At 32.2% G+C, this 24,512-nt stretch overlaps 1 protein-coding gene across 2 annotated transcripts in view; it reads right to left on the bottom strand.

Annotated features, from left to right (window-relative positions):
- The window catches only part of Flo2 (flotillin-2), a 220,877-nt gene that overhangs the window by 91,594 nt on the left and 104,771 nt on the right, over positions 1–24,512 (bottom strand). The window lies entirely within an intron of this gene.

Raw genomic sequence — 24,512 nt, 5'->3', positions numbered from 1 at the left:
ACAATTAATATGTCTTTAATATTTTTTTCTAGTGCTTATTTATTTTTTTTTGTTTCAATAAAATTTCTCTTTAAAAAAAAATCAGGACCCAGTCTCGTATTTTTAAAATTTCTAGTATTAGAAAAAAATAATTAAAATTACCAATTTACATTTATCTACATTATAATTATTACTTTAAATTATTTTTATTAATCAATTATTATAACAATCAAATCCAACCAACAGCATATTTATTACTCATAGTATAGTATAGTAATAAAACAAAAAAAAAAGAGTGATCCAACACTACCGAACAGAACTAAAGTGCATGCACTGCTGTACAAGAACGTCGTCACTTAAGAAGTCATCTAAACTAAAGAGTAGGAGATCCGCTGCGCACGCGCAGTAGCGCAGTGGTGGCAAGGCGCGCGCGCCGACACCTCGCGGCACTCTCGATTTCGAACGTAACATCATGTGGTTATATATTTAAATTAAAATTATTTGGATATCATATATACCTTGCTGTACTATTTGTATAGGTAAGTGATAATCATTTAAATTTTTTAATAAGAATTTCTTAGCGCTATTTTGAAAGTTAATTGAATCACTGAAGCGATGATTGACGTGGATTATCCGCGTTACACATCTTGCAGTTAATTTAAGAAAAAAACCTATACTATTTCATATCATAATTCTTAGTTAAAAACATTTTTTTTATTTGCAAATTAAAAACTGTTAAAAAAGTTACAATATGACTATACTTTTTTAAAAATAATTAACATTGTCTATAGATAAAAACATTCCATCAACAATAGTACCCTGAAAATTTTAATATAAGATTTTTAATTATAGAGAAGAAAAGGGAAGTTTTTGGAAATCAACACATAACGTCATTAAGATATGAACAGCATCACCAAAACGAGAGCATTTTGCGAAATTACTTTTATAAAAGCGAATACATACTAGTATACTAATTTAGAATGTAATAAAGTAATCTTCTTAATATATATTTTTTTATTTCTAAGGAATAAATTTCTTTAACTTCCATATATCTTTTAAATGTATTGCAAATATACTTAGCCTCGTACAAAATTTAACAGTACTTTACTTCCTTCAGTATAAAAATTGAAATTAAATTTTAACTTTTATATTACCACTTTTCTTTATAACGCCAGAGTTAACGCTAATTGAATTAATTTATAAATACTTTCTAACGCTTAGAAGAAAAATACAGTTTTAAAATATTATTTACTTGAAACACAGAAAATATGTTTGATTTTATTATTATAATTAAATATCTTTTGAGCTTCACGGTCTAACCCGCAAATATTATTGTAGGCGGGAGGAAGCTGAAAACCAAGTGTTACGACACTCCATTCCCACAAAGACACTTCCGTTACCAATGCGGATATGTGCAGAGAAATCTAAAGTGGAGACTCCAAAACAAGCGATTCGATAACGAAGCTCTATTGTTACAAAAACATCTCTCCGCCTGTGTCGTCTCCGCTTTGGTAGAATCCGGGTCTTAACGCTGCAGATATAGATATATAAAAATAACCTAAAAATTAAATAAAAGGTACAAAATACCAACGGGATTCTTCAGTTATAGTAATATATAAAAATTAATTCAAAAATATTTAGCTAGCCATATCCAAATATTGACAAAGTACTAAAACCACGTTTCCTACGACGTCTAACATAATATATACTCATACATAATAGTGATATAACACTCGTATGTCACCTCGTAGTACGTACGAGTATTCCGTTGAAACATTTCACTTTTTATAGTAAATATATAATAATAACCCGTTACAATATAAATAGCTATAACATACGAGTCTATTCAATGCTTATAAAAATATTTATGTACACATAAATTTTAAATAAAAATAGTATTTCAACACTTCTAGTTTTCTGGTTTATATTATTGACTAACCGGCGTTTATGACTTCTTTTTTATTATAATATGCAAGAATGATTTATTTATTATGAATTTCGACATTTATTTTCTTCTATGTAAATACTTTTTATCGTTCATATATATTAGTTTAGTTAACTTTATTTTTGTAGACCTATTGAAGCTCTTAATTACTAAAAGAGCATTCATGTGATGGCCCTATTTAAAGTTTTTTTTATCAGGAACGGACTACTTCTGAACTAGGTTCCATTTGCCTACTAAAAACAATTGAGGTTATCGTGCTGCAGTAGGGCAACATCTGATTGATGTCGGGATGTCTGTGGGTTCGATCGCCACTCAAAGGAATGAAACATTTAATATTTCAATTTACTCAGCAATTTAAGAATTTGGCGAAAAGTGTGAAACAAAGTGTCTTAACACTAGGTTCCCCAGGTACTATCTACCCTGTATAATACTTAGGGCCTGTATTGCAACATTTTGCCTGAGTTTACCCGTTATGCCGGAATTTATGTAAATACAAACATACATAACAGATAAACAGAAATATAAATATGCATAACAAATAATTACGATTGACATGAATATCTACTGTAATACTCGTACTTCACTTCACTGGAGTTACAACTTTAGTATTCGTACAAATATTATTATCATTGAAGGTACAATAACGACTAAAAATGACTTAAAAAATATTTTCATTTTAATAATTTTCTAAATATTTATATAAAATACAACTTTCGACAAAATTTCAAAGTTTCTATTTAGTCTAAAAAGTAGAAAACAAGGACGATGAGTTCCTTCCTGCTTAAAATACCCTGAATATGCTACCGACGAACTAAAGGTCGCCCAGAATAAATCGTTGATTACCAGTAACACACCTTTTGTGATTTTGTTTACTTTATTTTAATTTTCTTCTCACTAATCATCGAACTTGGTAACGTAATGTTAAATCACTTCGTTCTCAATCAACACTTCCGTTTCCCACTCCGCGAAATAGGTACTTAGGACATTGCGTGATTGACTGAACGAAATAATAAAAATGAATGAATGAAGAAAATAATCAAATATATTATTTTCCCCAAGCATACAGCTTACAGTCACCCTACGTGCCAACGCACCCAATCTTTAATTCATATTATATATCAATCATTTCTAATACTAAAAAAGAAACAACGTATATATAACTAATTATTGTCTCTACATCTACAACAGAAATAAAATAACTTACAAGCTTTCAACGTAACAATGTAATTTTAATTAAACTAATCAGCGTCGGAGCGTACGCGCGCGAGATAACAGACGAACAACGAAATTAATTTAGAAAATTATTACTTTTTGAATAACTCAGTGCACCGAGTTAATTATTTAAATGGCGGTCGGTGTCTGTCCGTCGTTTTAGTTATAATGCAACAGTAGAAACTTGGTGAGTTTATTAAAATTAATTTCTCGAACTAAAATGTAATAATATTATAAAATGTGAAATAATATTGTAAAGGCCAGTCGTGGCGTCAAGTGGACACAAGCGTGTGACTGTAACGCGACGGTTGCGGGTTCGATTCCAACCCGAGGAAATAAAATATTTAATATATTCCACTCAGAGGAAGGAAATATTTAATAACTGTATTTCCGCCACTAAACATGCAATGCCTTGAAAATTCAACGGACAATACAAAACAGAGTACCGTAACACTAAATTCCTTCTGCCCTACCCTTCGATCAGATACAGGGTGAAGCTAAAAAATATTACAATTATTATCATTTTTTACCAACCTCATACGGAACAAGGAAAATTGATATTAATTAAATAATCCCTCAACCATAGCCCGCAATACTAATAATTAATGTATTTCGTAATGTTTTACGTAAATGTTGCGAGAACTGCTCTCCTCCGCGAAGAGTCAACTTATACGACGCGACGTTACGATGAATTATAACACGTTGAACGCGAAAAGAAATCAGTTTACTATATGTGGAATTTACTTGTGTTTTTTTTTTCCTTTTTACTTTGCTTCTTGCAAGTCTTGCATATAATTTATGTGGTATACTACCTAGTAAAGGACCTAGGGCTTCACGTTGTTGGCTTCACATATGCAGGGTAGGCTGAGGGAAATTGGGAACCTAGTGCTAAAACCATTGGCATAGGACATAAGTAGGTATTATACGTGGAATGTACTTGTTTTTTTTTTCCTTCTTGCTTTGCTTCTTGCAAGTCTTGCATATGCATATAATTATGTGGCATAGAGCAGGGTAGATAGACACCTAAGACACCTCGTTCTCAATATCATCTCGTTCCTTTTATTCCACTCAATTTCTTAAAATGATTATTATTATTAATAATTTACTTCTTTAAATACTGTATAAAAAAGGCACAGACGATTATTACAAAAAAAAAGCATTGGCATACGACAATATTATATTGATTAATCTAATATTATATTTAAATATTTCATCTTCACGCTGTATCCCGCACACAGCAGGGTATGCCTATGCCTATAGGTAACCTAGTGTAAAGACACTTCGTTCCCCACTTTCTGACGAATTCTCACTTCCTCAAATTATATTCTATAATAATTCTTTCTACCGGTTGTCATATAGATAGAGCCTCATTAATTTTTTTGTTAAATCCAAAAAAAAAATCACTAGCCATCCAACAATGTATGAATAAATGACTATATCGAAGTACGGAAAACTAATTACGTAATTACACGACACATTTGCATCTGGTGCTTTTCACGTTCTCGCGTGACATTTCTTATAGCAAAAATTTCTAAGGTCTCTTTGTCTTTTCTACTTCTATAAGGTCTTCTTGGGATATCTTGCTAAATCAAATCCTTCCATATTAGACATTATCATACGGACTACGAAACAAATCTAGATTTATTAAGCTTTGGACTCCTTCAGTTCTCCTTCCTTCACTTTTGAAATGAATAGATTCTTCTTTTTCAAAAATGATAAAATTGTGTAAAAGATTTTACTTAAACATAAAACCAAAAGCAAAAATGACATAATAACAAGAAAAAGAACAAAAAAAGGCATGGACAAAAAGAACAGAAAAAAAACAGATCAGTTTCCCGTTTTTTTCCGCATAGCATGTACAGCGGAGGGAACCTGATTTTAAGAAGTGCGTATTAATTGGCAGAACTCTACGCCGTTCTTATTATTTTGCACCAAGGTGGGTAAAAAGGAAACTAATTCAATCTCTCGAGTGGGAATGGAACCCAAAACTGTTGTATTTACATTCAGACGCTGTGCCTCTGTGCCATGATGGCCATTAAATAAAACAGGCATGAAGCTGAAAAAAAACGAGGCCAATATTTTTTAATATAAGCTACAAGTTTTTGCTTTACTCTTTTTGATAGTAAAATATTGCTTCACTGATTATTATTTATCATCGTAACCGGTTAAATATAAATACTATTATATATAATAGTGTACTTAAAATAATTACCCACTTTTAAAAATAAATTCATAATTTCACGCTTTATCCTGCACATAGCAGGGTAGGCAGAGGGGCACGTGGAAACCTAATATTAAAACCGTTCCTATTAAGACACTATCGTTCCCAACTTTCCGCTGAATTCTCATTACCAGTGGAAATCCAACTATTGCCTTAGTGCCTCCTTACAACTGGTGTCAATAACGGTATTAATATTTGTAAATATTATTATTGTATTGAGATATTGCTGGTTGAGTCTAAAAATCTGCCTTTCCAGGGCGGAATTGAATCCACAACCTTCGCGTTTCCATTCAAACCATTATAGCCTAAAAAACGGTGGCTTATTAAATATTATTTTTTTCCTAATAGCAAAAATATTTCTTTAAATTACAAAATTTATTAATAACAAAGTAACTATAGATATATTTTGTGCTGAAATATGTATTCAATAATTTAAAACGTCAGCTCCAAACTAATCCTAACTTTTAATATTTCATTTTTATGAATAGATAGATTATAACATTGATTTATATTGTAAAAGTTTTTGCAGATTTAGTATATTTACAAATTAAATATTCAAATTTGATACTTACGTATAATTTATTTTATATTTGACAAGTTTTAAAAATTTATTTCACTGTTGGGACCACACATAAGTCTTTCCATGTTTATTTTAATATTAATATTGAAATTTACTTGATCAAAAACGAAAAATAAATCCAAATTTCTTAAAACCTAAATGGTATGCATATCCAAAGATTAAATACAAGAAATTATGACATATACAACACACCTCACCCCCAATCGGCAACTATAAAGAATATCAGTTGAAAATATTTACGAAAAAAAATCTAATTTTTAAGTTCCTACATACTATTAAAGTAGCAAGTTAGCCAAAAAATATATTATGAAATAACTAACAACAAAAACTAACCAATCACCTGTCAGCCATCACTAGCAAATTACGTTTAAATATAATGATGGCGTGAAACGAAACGAAACTTGCAAATTGCAGTAGAACTTTAATGTCATCATCATCATCATCATCATCGACAGCCATCGATTGTCCACTACTGGTCATAGGTCTTCCCCAATTCTCGCCACCACACTCGAACTTCAATGTATGAAACACGAATATCATATAATATGAGGCCAATCGTGCCTCAGGGGCACAAGCGCGACTATAAACGCGACAGGTTCTGGGTTCAATTCCCACTTGAGGAAATGAGTTCGGCGTTGGGATCCGCCGAATTCCGCCGAAATCTGCTCTAGAAACTGGGGAGTATCTTAACACTGTAAGCGAGATACGGCGTGAAGAGTAAAAAAACACAAATATAAATTATATTTTCAAGAGTATAGCACGGCATTACATAACGCAATCGACTCGACACTACAGAGACCATCGATCTTTCTCTCGATTTCTCGAACACGAGTAAATACAGTTCGCATGTAAGTTGGTAATAATCCGATTAAATATTATTAATTATGTTAACATTGTGTTGTCGATATAAATTATAAAACTATATTAAATTTTAAATAAAAATCATATATTTTAATGTCTACTATTATTCCAAATAAATTATTTTATTTATTTTCCATCTCCTACTAAATATTTGATTAGATCGGGATCCAATGATTCATAAAAATATGCGAAACTTGTAAAGAAATATATAATTTTATATAATACTAGCGGACACGCGCAGCTTCGCTTGCGTAATTAGGGGTGAATTCTAATAAACCACGAAACATGTGTTCAATGAAATATTTTTAAGAGTCTAAATTTCAAATTTTAAAATCGGTGGCGATTTAAAGATTTTTCCATACACACTTTCAACCCCTTATTTGCACCCTTAGGGGGTGATTTCTAGAAAACCATGAAACACATATTCAATTAAATATTTTTAAGAGTCTAAATTAAAAAAAATATAATAATCGGTGGCGTTTTAAAGATTTTTCCATACAAACTTTCAACCCCTTATTTGCACCCTTAGTGGAAGAATTCTAGAAAATCATGAAACATGTATTCAATTAAATACTTTTAAGAGTCTGAATTTCAAATTTTATAAAAATTGGTGCCGATTTAAAAAAAGTTCTATACAAACTTTCAACCCCTTATTTGCACCCTTAGGGGGAGAATTCTAGAAAACGATGAAACACGTGTTCAATTAAATACTTTTAAAAATCTAAATTTCAAATTTAAAAAAATCGGTGCCGTTTTAAATTTTTTTCCATACAAACTTTGAACCCCTATTTTACCCCTTTAGGGTTAAAATTTTTCAAAATCCCTTCTTAGTGGATGTCCAGATTACGAAAGTAAACATCTGTCCAAATTTCACGTTTCTACGCACAGCGGTTACGGCTGTGCGCGCGTCTTACCTCAGTCAGTGAGGACAAGTCCTTTTATATATATAGATAACAGAAATAAACAAAATTAACATACATGTATGTGACTGTCAACACGACAGGTAGCGGGTTCGTTTTTCATTTTTTTGTTCTAATGTCGAGGCAAAACGCGGTGTTCCGTCACTCAACACACAATGCTGCAAATACACGTGGCACTAAAATAACAGCAGTGGTGCGTAGCATAATGGGTATCTCAATATTTCTTAGGTAGTAAATTCCCTAAAATCCAATCACAAATGGTGATAAATGAAAGTATTATGAAAATGTTCCAATTTTCACAGAATCTAAACACAAAGGAAATTGCGGGCGGCAACTAGTTTTTACCTAAATTATGTAAAAAAAAAACAGTTTTAATAAGTAAATTCATCATTAAATAACACTATCAAATGAATGTTTTAGTATGCATCTTATATATATATATATTTCAACATTTACAATTATACGTCTCTTCAACAAGTAATAAAAAAGCGAAATTTCTATAATTTTGCTCCAGTTAGTATTAAGCACAAAACGAAAACACGGAACTGTATTAAATAAACAAAGATTACACAGCGTGATGCAAACTCTATTATGGCACAGTGGATGTGTTCAACTTATATTGTATGTAGACGTAACAGGTTCAAATTTGATATTTTATGCTAATTATTAGTGACGTAAGGTATAGTCATTGATGGTTAGTTATTTCTAGTCGTTAGAGTTCCTTTTTTCCTGTCTTATGTTTTTTTAAAGAGCAAACAAATGAAAAATAGAGTGTAGAGATCTTTCAAACACCATTTATCATTATTGTATTCTACAATTAAACATTTTTTTTTTAAAGAATAAATTTATATTAAATTTATTTATTTGTGACTGAAACATAATATTTTATTTTATTACAACAGAAATTATCACAATATATTTAAGCATTGAAGAAAATTTTGAGACAGCGACATCTAGTAGAGTTTTGTATCAACTTTAACTATTTCGCTTCTCGCCACAAGTTGGCGCCACTTATAAGTGTAGTTATGATTACCGGACGAAAGAGGGCGTTTTGACATACCACTCATTTAGTGCAATAATAACAAAAAGGTAATATAGCACTTTACTGATATAATAATTGAATATATGAATGAATTCAAATAATAAGTAAACTTAAATCAAAAATAATTTTATTTAAATATCAAACATAGACAGTATTCACAGAGAACTATTCCGACTGAAAATTCTGCAATTATAAACAAAGAAAACTTTTTCTTGTAATCAATTACGTTAATTTTATTTATTTTGTATGTTTAAATATACTATAAACATAAAAATATATAAATAATAACATAAATCTAATTCTAAGTAATATCTAAAGATAAAAATAATCAAAAGAAATTCATACGATGACAAAAGATACGGACCATAAATCCGTAGTGTAAAAGAAAGAATAAAAAGAAAAAAAATCAGACAAAACCTTAGCAAAACATTAGTATATAATAACCGTATTAAACTCACAAATTAAAAGCTATATAAGATATATAATTATCCGTTCACCTAATAAACGTATTACATCCGAGGCCAGACACTACCAACTTGGTATTAGAGGTAGAGTTAGTTAATGTTATAACCGAATTCATACACTCGTAATCAACTCGAATTTACTATTTACATAAATAATGTTTTCTCTTGCGTAAGTTTGATGCATGCTATATCGAAGAACAAATGCAAGTTGTTGCATCATGTGCTTAGGAATAGTGGGGGCCGAGTGGATCATGCCCAACCGACATAAGCGTCTAATGCCCACCCCAGAAATTTATTATTATTTCATTGAATACAATGATAAAGTCAACGGAGTGTCTTAACTCTAAATTTCTTTCGGCTATACGAAGCGTTAAACGAAAATCAAAATACTATAAATATAGTATCTTTTTGAGCTTCACGTAGTATGCCGCAAGTAACGACAGAGGCAGCCTAGTGATAAGACACTCCGCTTCCCCCTTTCTTACATAAAATCATTCATTTCCTCTAATGGAAAACGAACCTACCTCCTCCGTCTGGCCTCCGTCGTCACCTAACTTACTGTAATAAATTGTGGCTTATAAATCCAATCGCTTAGAGAAGCTTAGAATAATAGATATACATAAGTGTTTTCCTGCCATTCAAGCATAATTGCTTCCGCCAGCCAGCAATGTCTTTGTCACTAAGTTCCCAAAGGTTACCTAATAATTGCAGGAATTGCAGGAAGAAATTTATTAGAAGTTCGGATTTAACAGCTTTTCGTATTATATTATTTAATGTTAACTATATTAACAATAAAACTTCATAAATTATATTTTTTTCTATCTTTACATTATATAAGGCAGATATCGCGGTAACGGTAATTGAATAACAGTAAATATATAAAACAGAAATGTTGTAATTTTGGTTTAAGAATAAATGACAAGTATAATATAAAGGATGTTTATAAAGCTTTGAAACTTCGACAATCTATCCAGATCAAGGACTTATTTTAAAGCAATATAAACAAAAATAAACATTAGACACTATTTTATACTGGATATAAAGCGTAGGCATGGGCGTAGGAATAGGGGGAGTCGGGTGGACCGTGCCCATCCTAGAATAGTTGTGCCCACCCTAGAAATTGTACTAATAAAAAATTTATTCACCCTGACAAATAAAAAAGAACGTTTACACGAGAATATCTGTTCAAGGCCAAAGTGCAGAACTCCCAACCCCCTCACAAAGTATCTCTAGATACGCTCATGATTGTACATACTTGTAAATTATAGAACAAAACTAAAAAACAATGGGTTAAAACACCATAAAACTGCAGAAATTTCGAGATTTATCAGCGAATTCAATAAAAATCCCATGAGAAACAATCCAAATAGTGTACCAGATAAACGGACGTACGTACGACGCTAGCCTCACTCGCTCAGTACCGAAGTGCGCCGGCGCACGCGTCGAAGAAAGTGCGGAACACTTACTACTTTCTATCGGTGAATGTATCAAATAAACCTATAATATTAGGTTTATAATTTTTTTCTCGTGAAATCTTCAAGGTGTTATTGATAGTGATTGATTATATAAAGTAGAGAAAAAGCACTGTGGTGGTGGATTTGTTGGATCGAGGGCGATTTTTTTTCTATTTGGATCTATTTTTTTATTCTCTATAACCATGGATGAAAGGTATTGTTATTATTTTAAATATATTACTCTAATTTTTATTATGTTTTAATATAATTTCGTTTGATATTAAACTTTTAGCATTCATATTTCCTTAATAAAAAGTGAGGTTTTTGCTCTACTATTTTATAACTGTAATTTTACGAGTACAAGGCTTGAATATGAATTAACAAATAATTTCAATTTAATATTTTATTAATATGGAGAAATCCTCATAACAATTTAAAAAATTAAGGTCAGAAACAAAAATATATTTAACCGATTGCATCGATATCTAAAAGAAACAGGTTTTTTGCCAAAAGAGAGTACGAGATTGGTGTTGAACGTTTGATGCGATCTATCGTGTACCCTTGTGCCACTTTTAAATTATAGTGTTCCCTCTCACACGTACGAAATCATCTACGCTTAAGATTGTTTATATTGCAATATAGACAGAGTCAACGTAGTGATAAGACCCTCCTTTCTCCACTTGCGTTTTGAGTGGCGGAACACAACGCCACACTGCCTCGCAGAGCGAATAAATTAAAATATCAATAAGTAACAATCCATTCCCCTGAATGACAATCGAACCCAAAAACTACCGCGTTTAGAAGCACACGCCTGCGCCACGACGCTTCTAGGTAAATTAAAAACACTTTAGAAAGAACTTAATAAACTGCTATTTGTATTCTATTAATATCAAGAAACCGTTCCGTTGGTTGTATCTCGTTCTCGTTACACAATAACGGTCAATGAAGACAACTTATTCCAACGGGTGCGCGCGAGCATTGTGTAAAATTAATTATGATAGAAAGTTGCAAGTTTGTAGCATTAACCTAAATTAGGTTTAGACAGAACCCAAATATAACTAGATGATTATACAATCAAAGTTATGCTAATAAGATAAGATGTTATAACAGGAGAATAACAGTTTAAACTTTTACTAACCAAATTTTGTAGATATTGATTATCTTATTAGGTTTTTGCAATCCAACACAACACGTCTCTTATTATGGCAGAAAGCGGAGAAAGGAGTGATTCTACACTAAATTCTCCTTGCCTATCCCCATATATGCGGTATAAAGAAAGAAGCTAAGAAAACATTACTCATAAAGCAATGACTTTACACAAGAAATACATCAATTGTAATCTACAAAAAAAAAAGAAGGAAATGAAAGAAGCATCGCTATCAAGCAGAGCACGGCATAGTGACCTTTGCGAGCTCGTAATACAATAGAAAGTTAATTTCACATTTCTCTGGGCACTTCCTTAGTCACCGGTCCGTCCAGATTCCAACCACTTAGTTCCCGCCGTCACCATTTTTTACCAATTCCTATCGAAATACATTTGTCTAATGTCTGATAGTATATCTGGTCGTAAATGATTTAAACTAAAGGTTATAGCTTCAAAATTGTAATTTATAATTATTTAGTTTAGCTGATGTTTTTATCGTATAAATAATGAAAGCACTAAAAATAAGTTAAATATAATCACTTCCTCAAGTGGGGCTCAAACCCACATTCACCATGTTATAAACAACTCATATGTACCACTAATCCACCTATTGGTATCACGACAGTAATATTATAAGGTAACTAGCGGCCCGCTCGCGGTTTCACCCGCGTGAACTATGTTATTATTAATTTCTGTTTCCATGACTACGTCCTAGTGACGTCTATGCAAAATTTGAGATTCCTAGCATTTGTAATAACGAAGTTTCATACAAACTTTCAACCCCAAAAACAACCCCTTAGAAGTCGAATATTGCAAATTCCCGTCTTAGCGAGCACCTACGTCCTATAAGTAACTGCTATGCAAAATTTGAGATTCCTAGCACTTGTAGTTTCTGAGATTTCGTGATGAGTGAGTGACCTTTCGATTTTATATATATAGATATAATACCTACATATTACAGGTAATTTGTACAATTTAGAGCACTTGATGGTTATAAATTACAAAAAAATTAATCCATTGGGTGAGAAATAGCAAAGCTGGACTAACCTTCGCTTCAAACAATACAATTATCAAATTTTAAAGATTTTAAAGCTAATTTTATATAGTAAACAAAAAGAGAAGCATCAGGCAGAAATATATTCTGTATGGATTACGTCAAATTGCATGTTCTTAGTAACTAAATGCATATAAAAATACTTAATTTAATGTTATATGTCTTTCAACACTTTTTAACCAATCCCATATGTTAAAAGTCCCATTAACTTTTATTACTTTAGGTTATGTTTTCAGCTTCAAAATTATAAAATATTTCTTTATTTACTTTTATTTAACAAAACTACATTTTGCTTCATTTAATTATATATACTTTAAATACCAAATATATAATATAATTTAAAAAACCCCCTACTTAGCGAAATGTCAACATACAAAGTGAACAAGAATTTTTCACTTTTAACAAGCGGGCGCTACTTCCTTACTTGGCATATCTCTTAGGAAATATCGTATTAATTTCTACAAGTGTTATATAAATTAATGCAATATCTTATAAAGAAACTTTTTGAACATTCGTGCTTAATAGTCTAAATTCATATTTTTAAATTGAACTCTTTGATAAATTATAAAAAAAAATATAAGAAAGATTTTCTAATATTTATCTGAATAAATATAGGAAACGGACACACTATTACCATTTTTTTAGCTATTAATTATTTTCTAGTAATAAATAACAGTTATATGCTCTACATTTTTTCTTCTTCCGCTTCACGCTGTATCCCGCATGTAGCCGGGTAGACAGAGGCAGCGATAGTGTCAATACACTCCACTTCCCATTTTCCGCTGAACTCTGGCAGTAATAAATATTTTCTTATCGATGTATTTAATATTTTCTTTTCCTCAAGCGGGACTCGAACTCACAATACGTCGCGTTTCGCCACGATTGGTTTCACATTTTTTACTGTTTTTTTATATTGTAGATCAAATGTTAAACGACTGTACGATCTTATCAAAACTAGCTCTAATTACAGTACTTTCCTTAAGAGATACAAGTATGTGCATTGCACAGACATTCTTATTTATTTAGTTTCAATTAACAAATTTTATTATGAAATTTAAAAGGGAGGGATATTAAAAAAAAATATGTTAAGATAAAAAAATGTTGCTTTCACGGGAAGTCTTACATATTCACGTATTATGTAATAATTTATATAACATTGTAATTAATTAGAAGAAAAAAAAAACTGGTTTGCAATTAAATATCTAATTTCTTTTTTGAATTTAATGAAAAAAATAAGCTTAGATTTTTTACTACATATATATTTTTTTTAAATATATAAATAGAACATACATAGGTCGATCAAGGCGCAGGAGCAAATGCATGTGACTGTAAATGTGACAGGTTCGATTCTCATTCGAGGGAAAAAAAAATATTATTTTCATTTCTTCTCTCTTGTGGCGTTGAGTCCCACTACTCAACACGCAACACCTCCAGAATTCGTTAGAAATTTGAGAACTCAAGTGTCGTAACACTAAATTCCCTCTGCTTACCCTGCTACATGCGGGATACTGCGTGAAGCTGGAAAAAAATAACAACGCAATACAAAAATAATATATCTTCACCTTAAAGCCCAATAGACACAGACATCTCCACTATGCCGCAATACGTATATTGTGAAATCGTTCAAATGCTAAATTCTGTTTCGTCCGTACATTTATGTCATTAGTACAATCATTGCCGCAACTTTGCGTAACGGCCGTGATTTATCTTTTTTGAGCAAGCATCAAATTAGTGAGACCAGACGTGGTGCAGAATAACAAGTGCGACAGGTTGTGAGTTCGATTTCCTCTCTTTGGTAAGGCAAAGCGAACCGTTAAGGCTCCTTAAGTGGCATTGTCTCAATGGGAACGGAGTGTCTTAACACAAAGCTCCAGGTTCCATCTGCCTACCCTGCTATGGACGGGGAAAAAATATATTGACTGCAAGTAACTTTTAATTCTTTCAATTTATCCTACCTTTTGCATGCACAATGCACAAATTTGCATGTATTATGCATTCAAAAGGTGCGAAAAATCATTTAACATATTAAACGCTGGAGCAATAATACTTAAAAAGCTTTAGTTAAATATATTATTTTTAGCTAAATCATTATCTTTTCACTTTCTTAAAATAAGAGATGTTCCGCGTAACTTATCAGAAGTACGATGTCGGTTATATCTGTCGACATAAGAAGTGAGATCGGAACAAGCACCGGTCCCAACCACCTTCTTCTCCGACACGTATAAAAATTACAGATTCCAAATTCAAAAGTAATATATTTTTTATTTTTAATTGCAACAGTATTTATGGCCAGACCATAAATAAAACATATAGGTACAGTTATATAATTCGATTGACAACCTGACACCCTATACCAATCGTCATCATCATCATTAAGCAAAGCAACCACGTACTGCCACCCTGAAGATATTACGTGGGGACAGAAATGGAGAGTGATTCTTAGACTAAAGTTACACAATTTCAATTAGCAGTAACCGTTTAACCGTTGAATAAACAAAACAAACTGACCGAGGCTTTCTCTTATGAAGATAAATATAGAGACGTGATTCTCACATATAGTGTCACGTGAACTAAATTTCTTAGTTTCTACCAACCTTCGATTAATTAAAGTTCCTTAAGAATCCCGATCTAAATCGGCTAGTGGTTTTATAGCTTTAGAGCTAAAATCAGTTTTAGTGTCAAATATGGCGCAGGGGAAATGATGAGATGATGATGATGAGGGGCAAATGATTTCCACTTGAGGAAATGAAACAATTAACATTTCTATTTCTGCGCTCCGGTAACGAGGCAAAGGTCGGCATTGTGTTCTGCCACACTGCTACCAGGTTCCTTTTGCCTATCCTTGTTTATGCTTTACAGTCGTAAGACATCGATATTGAATCCCAATAGATATTTTTCTTATTTATGTAAAAAATCTTATTTTACGCTCATAAAATGTAAAATGATGAAATACAAGTAAGAGGCTTCTCGAACAAAGTTGGTCACGAATCGAATTAAAAACAAACTGACGCGGTACAGCTCACGTACACCTAAACCTGTCTATTTAAGTGGTGAAATGTATGGACGAGAAATAATAGTGACTATAGAAGTGACTGACCGGTTAACCACTTATTCTACTTCCATCCATCCATCCATCAGCCTTTTAAAGTTCACTGCTGGACATAGGCCTCCTCCAATGCTCACCACTCTATAGGATCCTGCGCCCTTTGAATCCAGCGGATTCCCTATATTATTCGATATTCTACTTAATGATTATGAATACATATCCTGGATGACTTAAATTGTTGGGACAACTTTTATATAGCTATCTTTGCTAGTAAACAATTAAGGTGCTTTTAGTGTTTTTTTTTTCAGCTTCTCGCTGTATCACGCATAAGTATAGCAGGGTAGGCAGAAGAAACCTGAGAACCACTCCATGTCCATTAAGACACTTCCGTTCCTAACTCTCCGCCAAATTCAAGAGGCATTGGCGGAACCAAACGCCGCGTTTTTTTCCTCGATACCAGAGCGAAGAAATGAAAATATTAAATATTTCCTTTGCTCTTTGGTTATTGAGAAGTAAAAATGGGAAAGAGTGTAATTTATTTATAAGTTACATAAATTCTAATATACCTATGACTCGTATTTGCAGTCATATAATACAAAAACCTACTGCTAAGAATAACTCACTCAAGTAACTTACCACTTAGCAATTAGGTAAACATATATGGTATCACGACAGCCTATTTATTCTTCACATCATATCAAACAACCAGAGATTCGCACTACATTATTCATTATATTAAAAGCACACAGAGAATACAGTGTACCTATTGACATACTTGTCCGTTGCGTGGTCCATTAAAATTCCTTATAAGGCATGTATAAGTACATACTGCGTACGTAATTACTTCATAAAATCTTATTAAACATACTAAAGCAGTTTAAACGTATGATATAACATTTTTACTTTATATATATGAAAGTTCAAATACGATTTAATTAACACTGTATATTTTTAAAACTTGTTAAAATATTATTCAAAGAATTAAAAATTTAATTAGTCTATATATATAAAATCGAAAGGTCACTCACTGATCACGAAATCTCAGAAACTATATGTACTAGGAATCTCAAATTTTGCATAGGAGTTACTTATAGAAAGTAGGTGCTAAGACGGGAATTTGCAATCTTCGACTTCTATGGGGTTGTTTTTGGGGTTGAAAGTTTGTATGAAACTTCGTTACTACAAATGCTAGGAGTCTCAAATTTTGCATGGACGTCACTTATAGGACGTAGGTACTCATGGAGACAGAAATTAATAATAACTTAGTTCACGCAGGCGAAGCCGCTAGTTTATTATATAGCTACTTCATACGAATACTGACTTTAAATAAAGCTTATTTAAATACCAATATGAAGATATATTCTCAATGGGCGTATAGCGATGTCTGTTTCCCTGTTCTATTATTAAATCAGCTTCACGCTGTATCCCGCACACAGCACGGTAGGCAGAGGGAACCTAGTGTTAAGTCACTCCGTTCCCAACTTTAGGTTCCGCGTGAAGCTGACTTTGTTTTATTTAAAAACAAAATATTAATTAAAATTCAGATAAAATCAAAGAAAGATTTTTAAATAAAAAAATATTTAAAATTTGAAATCCAATACGTTACGTATACAAATCGATTCTAGGTGTATTTTTTAAACGGTTGCAAAACTTAAGTAAACCTTATTTACAGTTTGTGTAATAGTAGTCAGTGTGCTAACAGCATATACCTTCATATGGTCACTGTTGACATAAAAACTTAAAATATTTCAATTTAAATAGTTTAATTATATAATGTTTTATTTTTCGCTTCACGCTTATTCCGCATATATGAGGGTAAGCAGAGGGGAACTTGGGAACCTAGTGTTAGGATACTCCGTTCCAATTAAAATATCTTCGTTACCCATTTTTCACTGAATTCTGGAGACATTGCGTGTTGGGTACTTAGCAAAAATTAGTTAAAACTTATATTTTATAAGTTAAAATAGTCAGAACAAACGAATAAAAATTGTAAGCAATTTTTTTAGGAAGCTTAGATCAAAATAGCCTTAATCTTAACTCACATTATATGGCAGAGGGAATCTAACGTCAAGACACTTCGTTCTTCACTTTCCGCCTAAGTGACAGAATACAACGCCGCACTGTACCTTGTTACCCACCACCAGATCGAGGAAATGAAAATATTATCCCCCAAATGGGCACCGAACCCACACTTGTGCCGCTGCGCCGCGTCATCAATATAGCGATTGTGAAAAATCAATAAATATATTTAAAAGTAGGTAAGTAAATGTTATACGCCATTAAGTTCAGATTCAAGCTTTATGAAACAAAACCTGCTTTAACGAGGACGGTGCTCGACCTGAGGTCCATTTTAGAGCACTCGTAATATCGCTATAGATATCGTTACCATATATACGTATATATGCATGTGTATCCTATCCTATATCTTATAAAACAAAGTCGCTTTTCGTGTCTGTCTGTTGTTTCTAACTCTTCTTCTTCTAAACCACCCAACGGATTTTGATGCGGTCTTCACCATTAAGTCGAGTGTTTTTCGTAGAAGGTTTATATATAGTTTATTATTTGTACATTCTTATGTAAATTAACATAAATACGATAAATGTGTATAAAGTCCTACCCGTTGAGACACTTTCGCGCATGCGCTGCTCTAATGGTAAGTACTACATGAAAAAATGTACTAGAGTATTGTTCCTCTTAATAAGATCTACAAAAAAGTCCGCGAGAGCATATTCGTATCTTTTAAGAATAACGTGTAGTGATCATTTTTCTGTCTAAAAATAATAATTTCAATATATTTTTTATTGTGAGGGATATTTTTCCATAATGGTATTAATCCTTATCCTTTAAAATACTTTATTAATTTTCTACGTTAAACGAAGATAAAATTTGCTTTTTAAATTATTTCGAAGTTGCGAATAGTTTTACAGAAAAACGCATTTAATTGTTGACACATCCCGCCGTTGACACATCAGCTGTATGTTACTCAAGTTTCACTTATCCCTTCCTGTCAGCATATAAATAAATATATTAGTTACGTTGGCCATTTAATGTAGATCAACACTGTCTTTTACTGTTTTTCATTTTAATAAGTACTTTAGAAGTTGTTACAATATCAAAAAATCCTTGCTGCGAAACGGCTCGCCACTCGCCATGCGTCCGCCGCGCCCACCTGCCTTACACGCATCGGTGGTTCAGTGGTAGAATGCTCGCCTGCCACGCGGGCGGCCCGGGTTCGATTCCCGGCCGATGCATTCTATTTAATTTTCCTCACAGGCAGCCACGTAGTGCTTGCTTTTCATCAGGGACAGAATACCCTCTTCAGCATTAACCACAAGCTCGAAAACCGCCTGCCGTTATAGCAACGAAGATTTAGATGCGTTTGCACGTATTGGATAATTGGAGTTGAATGTATTATTTCAGCGCGATATATTTGGTTTCATATTTTTTGTAGTAGTTATTAGTAGGTAGGTTTTTGTTTATAATTTCTTCCGTTTAAAAATAGTCATTTAACTATCTAAAAATAGTCATTTAAATATATTTTAATAAGTACTTGAAAAGATTAGTAGCACAGATTTAAAATTACGGTACCTACTAAAAAATCCTTGCTGTGTAAAACAATTGGAAAATCTTTATTGAAACTACAAAAATGCGGGTTGCATTAGGGTTTAATTATTTTTCACATTATCTTAAGTGCTTTGCAAGCATACATTACATGAATAATCCAGTAGTTAAAGCGGGCGAAGCCGCAAGAGGGTCGCTAGTATATATATAAATTACGTAGCTGTCTGTTTATTTTTTTCATTTAATATTTTTTTTAGTTTCACGCTATATCACGCGTGTAGGGTTGTCAAAGAGAGCATAGTGTTAAAACACTCTGTTCCCCCACTTTTCGCCGAATTCTGGAGGCATTGCGTGTTGCGTTTCGAAACTCAATCCCGCGCTATCATCAAGACCAGAGCGAGGAAATGAAAATATAAAATATTTCTTTTGCTCGAGTGGGAATCGAACCTAAACCTGTCGCGTTTACAGTTACACGCTTGTGCCGCTGCGCCACGACTGGCCTATATGTTTATGTTTTCTTAATATAAAAAATATTTTGTAATTATGAAGCAATGTATGTGTAAATAATAACCATCATCTATATTATACTTTGGGTATTCTAATAACCTTTAGCCAATTTTATTGATTAAAATATAGAATATTTTTTCGTAAATACTACCTATTACATATAATAACATTTTCTTTATTTATTTACTCTGTGAATATAACTTAGTTATTTAAAAAAAATAAGAGCTTTCAATTCAATTTGGACTTAATGAATTGGTTATTTTGTGAAATTTGCAAGAAACTAGGTCGACCGATGCCAAAATAAATGTAAGATGATCGTATGTTACATTTAAGAACTTCCAAATTTCGCAATAACTGGTCTTTTGGAGTCCATATTTGAATACAGTAGAGTTTTTCCGTCGAATTCTAGAGCCACTACGAATTGAATGGCGGAACTGAACGCCGCGATTAGCCTGAACACCAGAACGAAGAAAATGGAAATATTAAATATTATATTTCGAGTGGGAATTAAATATTCAACCTGTCGCGTTTACAGGTCACACTTAGTGCTTTAGATTAATTTATATTAACATACTAACATAATAAAATTTAATGCTTTGCTAGAATAACTTTCTATCGTTATTGCGAGAACTTTTCTTCACAAACAATATCATATGAACGTTACTGACCACCAAAGTACCAAGAGCAGTAATGAGGGCGTCGTATATAAAAAGGTAAATCTGAGGTATTTTTTGCAAGAATTAACGGCGTTGTATTCCGTCATTCAACGAGAATATTCTTGATATTCGAAAAAAGCTCTTTTTTGATAGTTATTATTTTTATTCATACAAAAGAGAAATAAATTACAAATCTTTTTCCATTTATGTATCTAACAAATAAAAATTAATTTGAATAAATACATAAACTCAATCATTCTGGCGTGAGACCTCCCGGACGCCCAAGGAAGCGCTGGTTTGATGTCGTGATGCAGGACATGAGAGCCAATGGTCTAACCACCGAGGACGCAAAAGACGTGCAAAGTGGAGTAGGTTGAGTAGGAAGGAAGACCCTGGCAATAGCCGGGATTAATGCCAGGAGGAAGAAGAAGAAGACATAAACCCAATCATTCATATATACTTGAATGAAATACCACAATAATATACAAGTCTAACTTCGCGCATTTCAAATATATTATGTTAGCATAGCAATAGCAATATGTAAAAGCAAAGCATAGTAGAAGAAACCACCAGTGCAGAACACCACTACCGCTAGCGGTAACGGTACAGCAGGATGAAGACCAGGGTATCGTTCGTGCGTCATTTATACGTTGATAAACTAAAAATGTTATCATTAAATACAGTTATGTCCTTAAAAACTCCGACCATATGCCGAATCTGGCGAGGCTAATTCGATTATTAAAATTGTTAAGGTATTAGTAAAACAGGATGTTATAAACTTTATAACTGTATATCGAAATATACATAATTTTTTGTATAATTTACAATTTTTTTTTGCTTCATGCTGTAACCCGCAAATAGCATTTTTTGTGTTGAGTAGCGGAACTTAACGCCACGCGTCGCACTGTTAACAGAGCAAGAACAATGAAAATATTAAACGTTTCATTTCCTTGAGCAAAAATCAAACCCACGACCTGTCGCGTTTTCAGTCACACCTCGACTGAACTAATAAAGAGTATTAAATATAGTGAGAAATCACTTATTTCACATGGCGTCTAGGTAAATAGAGAATTCTTCTTTAAATAGCGAAACCAAAGAGAAGGAATGTTTATCCATCTTTTTCTTTGCTAAGTTTTGACAAACCTCTTACTGGAGTACCTTATTTGAATAATACATTATATTATTTGCGTTAACAAAACACTTTCAGAAATATGAAGAGTTGGAGCATCAAAGTTGTTTGTTCTGAACGTTCAACATTGATGTTAGCAATTTTCATCATAAAAATAATATTTACTCATCCTTTATTCTTTTTGTAATATCTTTAAACGTTAAATAAAATTCAATTGACACAGGTGTTCTTGTGAAAAGAAAAAAAATTGAATAGAAATGCGAAACTTCACGCTTTAATAGAGTTACAAGTGCGCGCTTCACTTTTGTTCTAAGTTGTACGTATTTTCGATACTATAGTACAAATTACATAAAATTTTACATATTTTGAAATTGCTTACATTAAAAACAAAACAAAACCCTATTGTATATGCACGATCACGTTGTGGGATCGATTCCTACTAGAGGAAATGAAATATTTGACATTTTGTATCTTCGCTCTGGTGTCGAGGCACAACACGGAGTTCAGTTCCGCACTCACTACGCAATGCCTCCAGAATTCGGCTCCCTCTGCCTACCCAGCTACATGCGGGCTAATGCGTTTTAAAAGTAAATGAGATACAAAAGGTGCGGACAATAAACGGGCCAACATCCCATCGAGATGTCCGTTTCCGTTCCCCAGTTCTCAAAGGACTTGATTAATACAAATTTCTTATACAAAATGTCTTATTCCTAATCCACGATTTATTATTATTTCGTTACATAGACAAAGTACTGTTTTTCTTTGCAATAAAAATTATTATTTTATCGCCACGCCCAACGTTTCATTCTATAACAAGCAAACTGCAGCAAAACACTTTTATTATATTGTTTTATTTATAGCTTCACGTTGCATCCCGCAAACTGCAGGGTAAGCAGAGGTAACCTGGGAACCCAGTGTTAAGACACAACGTTCCCATTAAAACACTCCCACCTTCCGGATTCTTGAGGCATTGTGTGTTGAATGGCTGAACTAAACGCCGCGCCCCCACCCGTACTTAGTACTTTTATTATCCTAATAGCTAGCTATAGTTGTGCAATTATAACTATATGACGGCACATGAATTGGTGGGTTAGCATCGCTCAGTGCGGCGTTCAGTTCCGCCACTTAACAAACAATACGATTTTTGGTAGAGAATAAAGAACAAATTGATCTATCGCAACGTTTTCATTGAATATTTTTAACAAAACGATATTGATTCATTATATGAGTTTAATATCTATGATATGAATAAGCAAATAAAAAAAACAAACCCACTGGAATTTGACTTCTGCCAAATTAACTGAAATTAAAGCTCCTTCGTAGGTAGCATATGTAGATCAATTAATCGATGTCTAAATAAGGAATTTAAAAAGCATTGAAGTTCATACATATGAAGAAACATTTCAATTGTTCTTCATACATAATAATATGTATAACTCGTCTAAAAGAATTCTCCAAACAAATGATGAACTTGTTTGATGATTGAGAATAGAGAAAACAATAAATGCACATCTCTTTAGTTGAACAACTTAATAGTGAAAGTTCCGTGAGTAACTTGAACCTCTAAAGTGGGCAGGTTGGGGTTAAATTTTGTTACTCGATTAATGATTTTAAATTTCGAATGGATTTAAAAGTTTTTTTTTATATAAGATTTTACATTTAGATTTTTATCTATAAACAATAATTAAATAATGCGAAAATATTATTTTTGTATATATTTCTTTATATTTGTAGTGTGTAAAAGAATATAATTAAAAATGCAAAACACGTAGGTATATAAAGAGCAGGGCTTCTAAAACTATTTTATACAAACTGTATATTTTTGGGAATTTAAAACAGTTATTTATCTGTTTATTTGATGACAATGTTTTAACTGTACAGCTGTTTATAATAATGGTAAAAAATTAATTTTATTATAATTACAACTAAAATGTATTGAATACACAACCATGGCAAACGTAAGCAGTAGTAAGATTGTTGTCAAAAAGTATCTTAAATTTTCCATAGATGGCGCTGTACAATATACCTAATGCAAGCTTTATTTTGATATTTTTAATATTGCAAATATTTTTTTTTTATTTTGAAATATTACCAATTATTAAAAAAAATAACTTATAAATAGTTATATAATACATTAAAAATATGTTTAAGCATAATTATTATTAATAGATCATAAGATTATTTTTTGAAATATCTCAAAAATAGTATCAAAATATAATATATATAATAATCAAAATATAATAATATCATAGTAGGCGATATTTTAAAAAAAAAAAAAAATGTTTACTATGTTTATTTTTATATCTCAACTTTTTCACGATTTAGTCGGTTTACCCTGCCTACCTGATCCCCCCCCCCACCCTCCCTCTTGTTAAGTTAGTGAATAAATACATCAAATTAATACATATGTTACTATGTTTATATCATAATATATATTACATATTAATGTTTTACACAACTGATAACAGATGGGTCTGTAGGAAATTAGATCGCGCTATCGTTGCGTTCAGTTCGAGCGCATATAAACTCCGGCGATACATGGCAAAATTGCCATCAGAAGGGTCTTAACTGACTCGACTGAACAGCGAGTGATGAACTCGGGATATGAATCTTTGTGATTCCACTCCGCTCGCTAGTGAGTCAACTATCGCAGACTTGCTAGTTGAATGACTGACGCTGTTTTTGGCCTAATTTTATAATTCTATATCTATTAATAAAACTTCTAAAAGTTTTCTTG

The sequence above is a fragment of the Heliconius melpomene genome, chromosome 2 (genome assembly GCF_056956725.1).
Source record: "Heliconius melpomene rosina isolate 202511_hmr_F chromosome 2, ASM5695672v1, whole genome shotgun sequence".
NCBI lineage: Eukaryota > Metazoa > Arthropoda > Insecta > Lepidoptera > Nymphalidae > Heliconius > Heliconius melpomene.
Note: the sequence above shows the minus strand (reverse complement) of the source record. Positions and strands in the feature narration are given on the sequence as shown.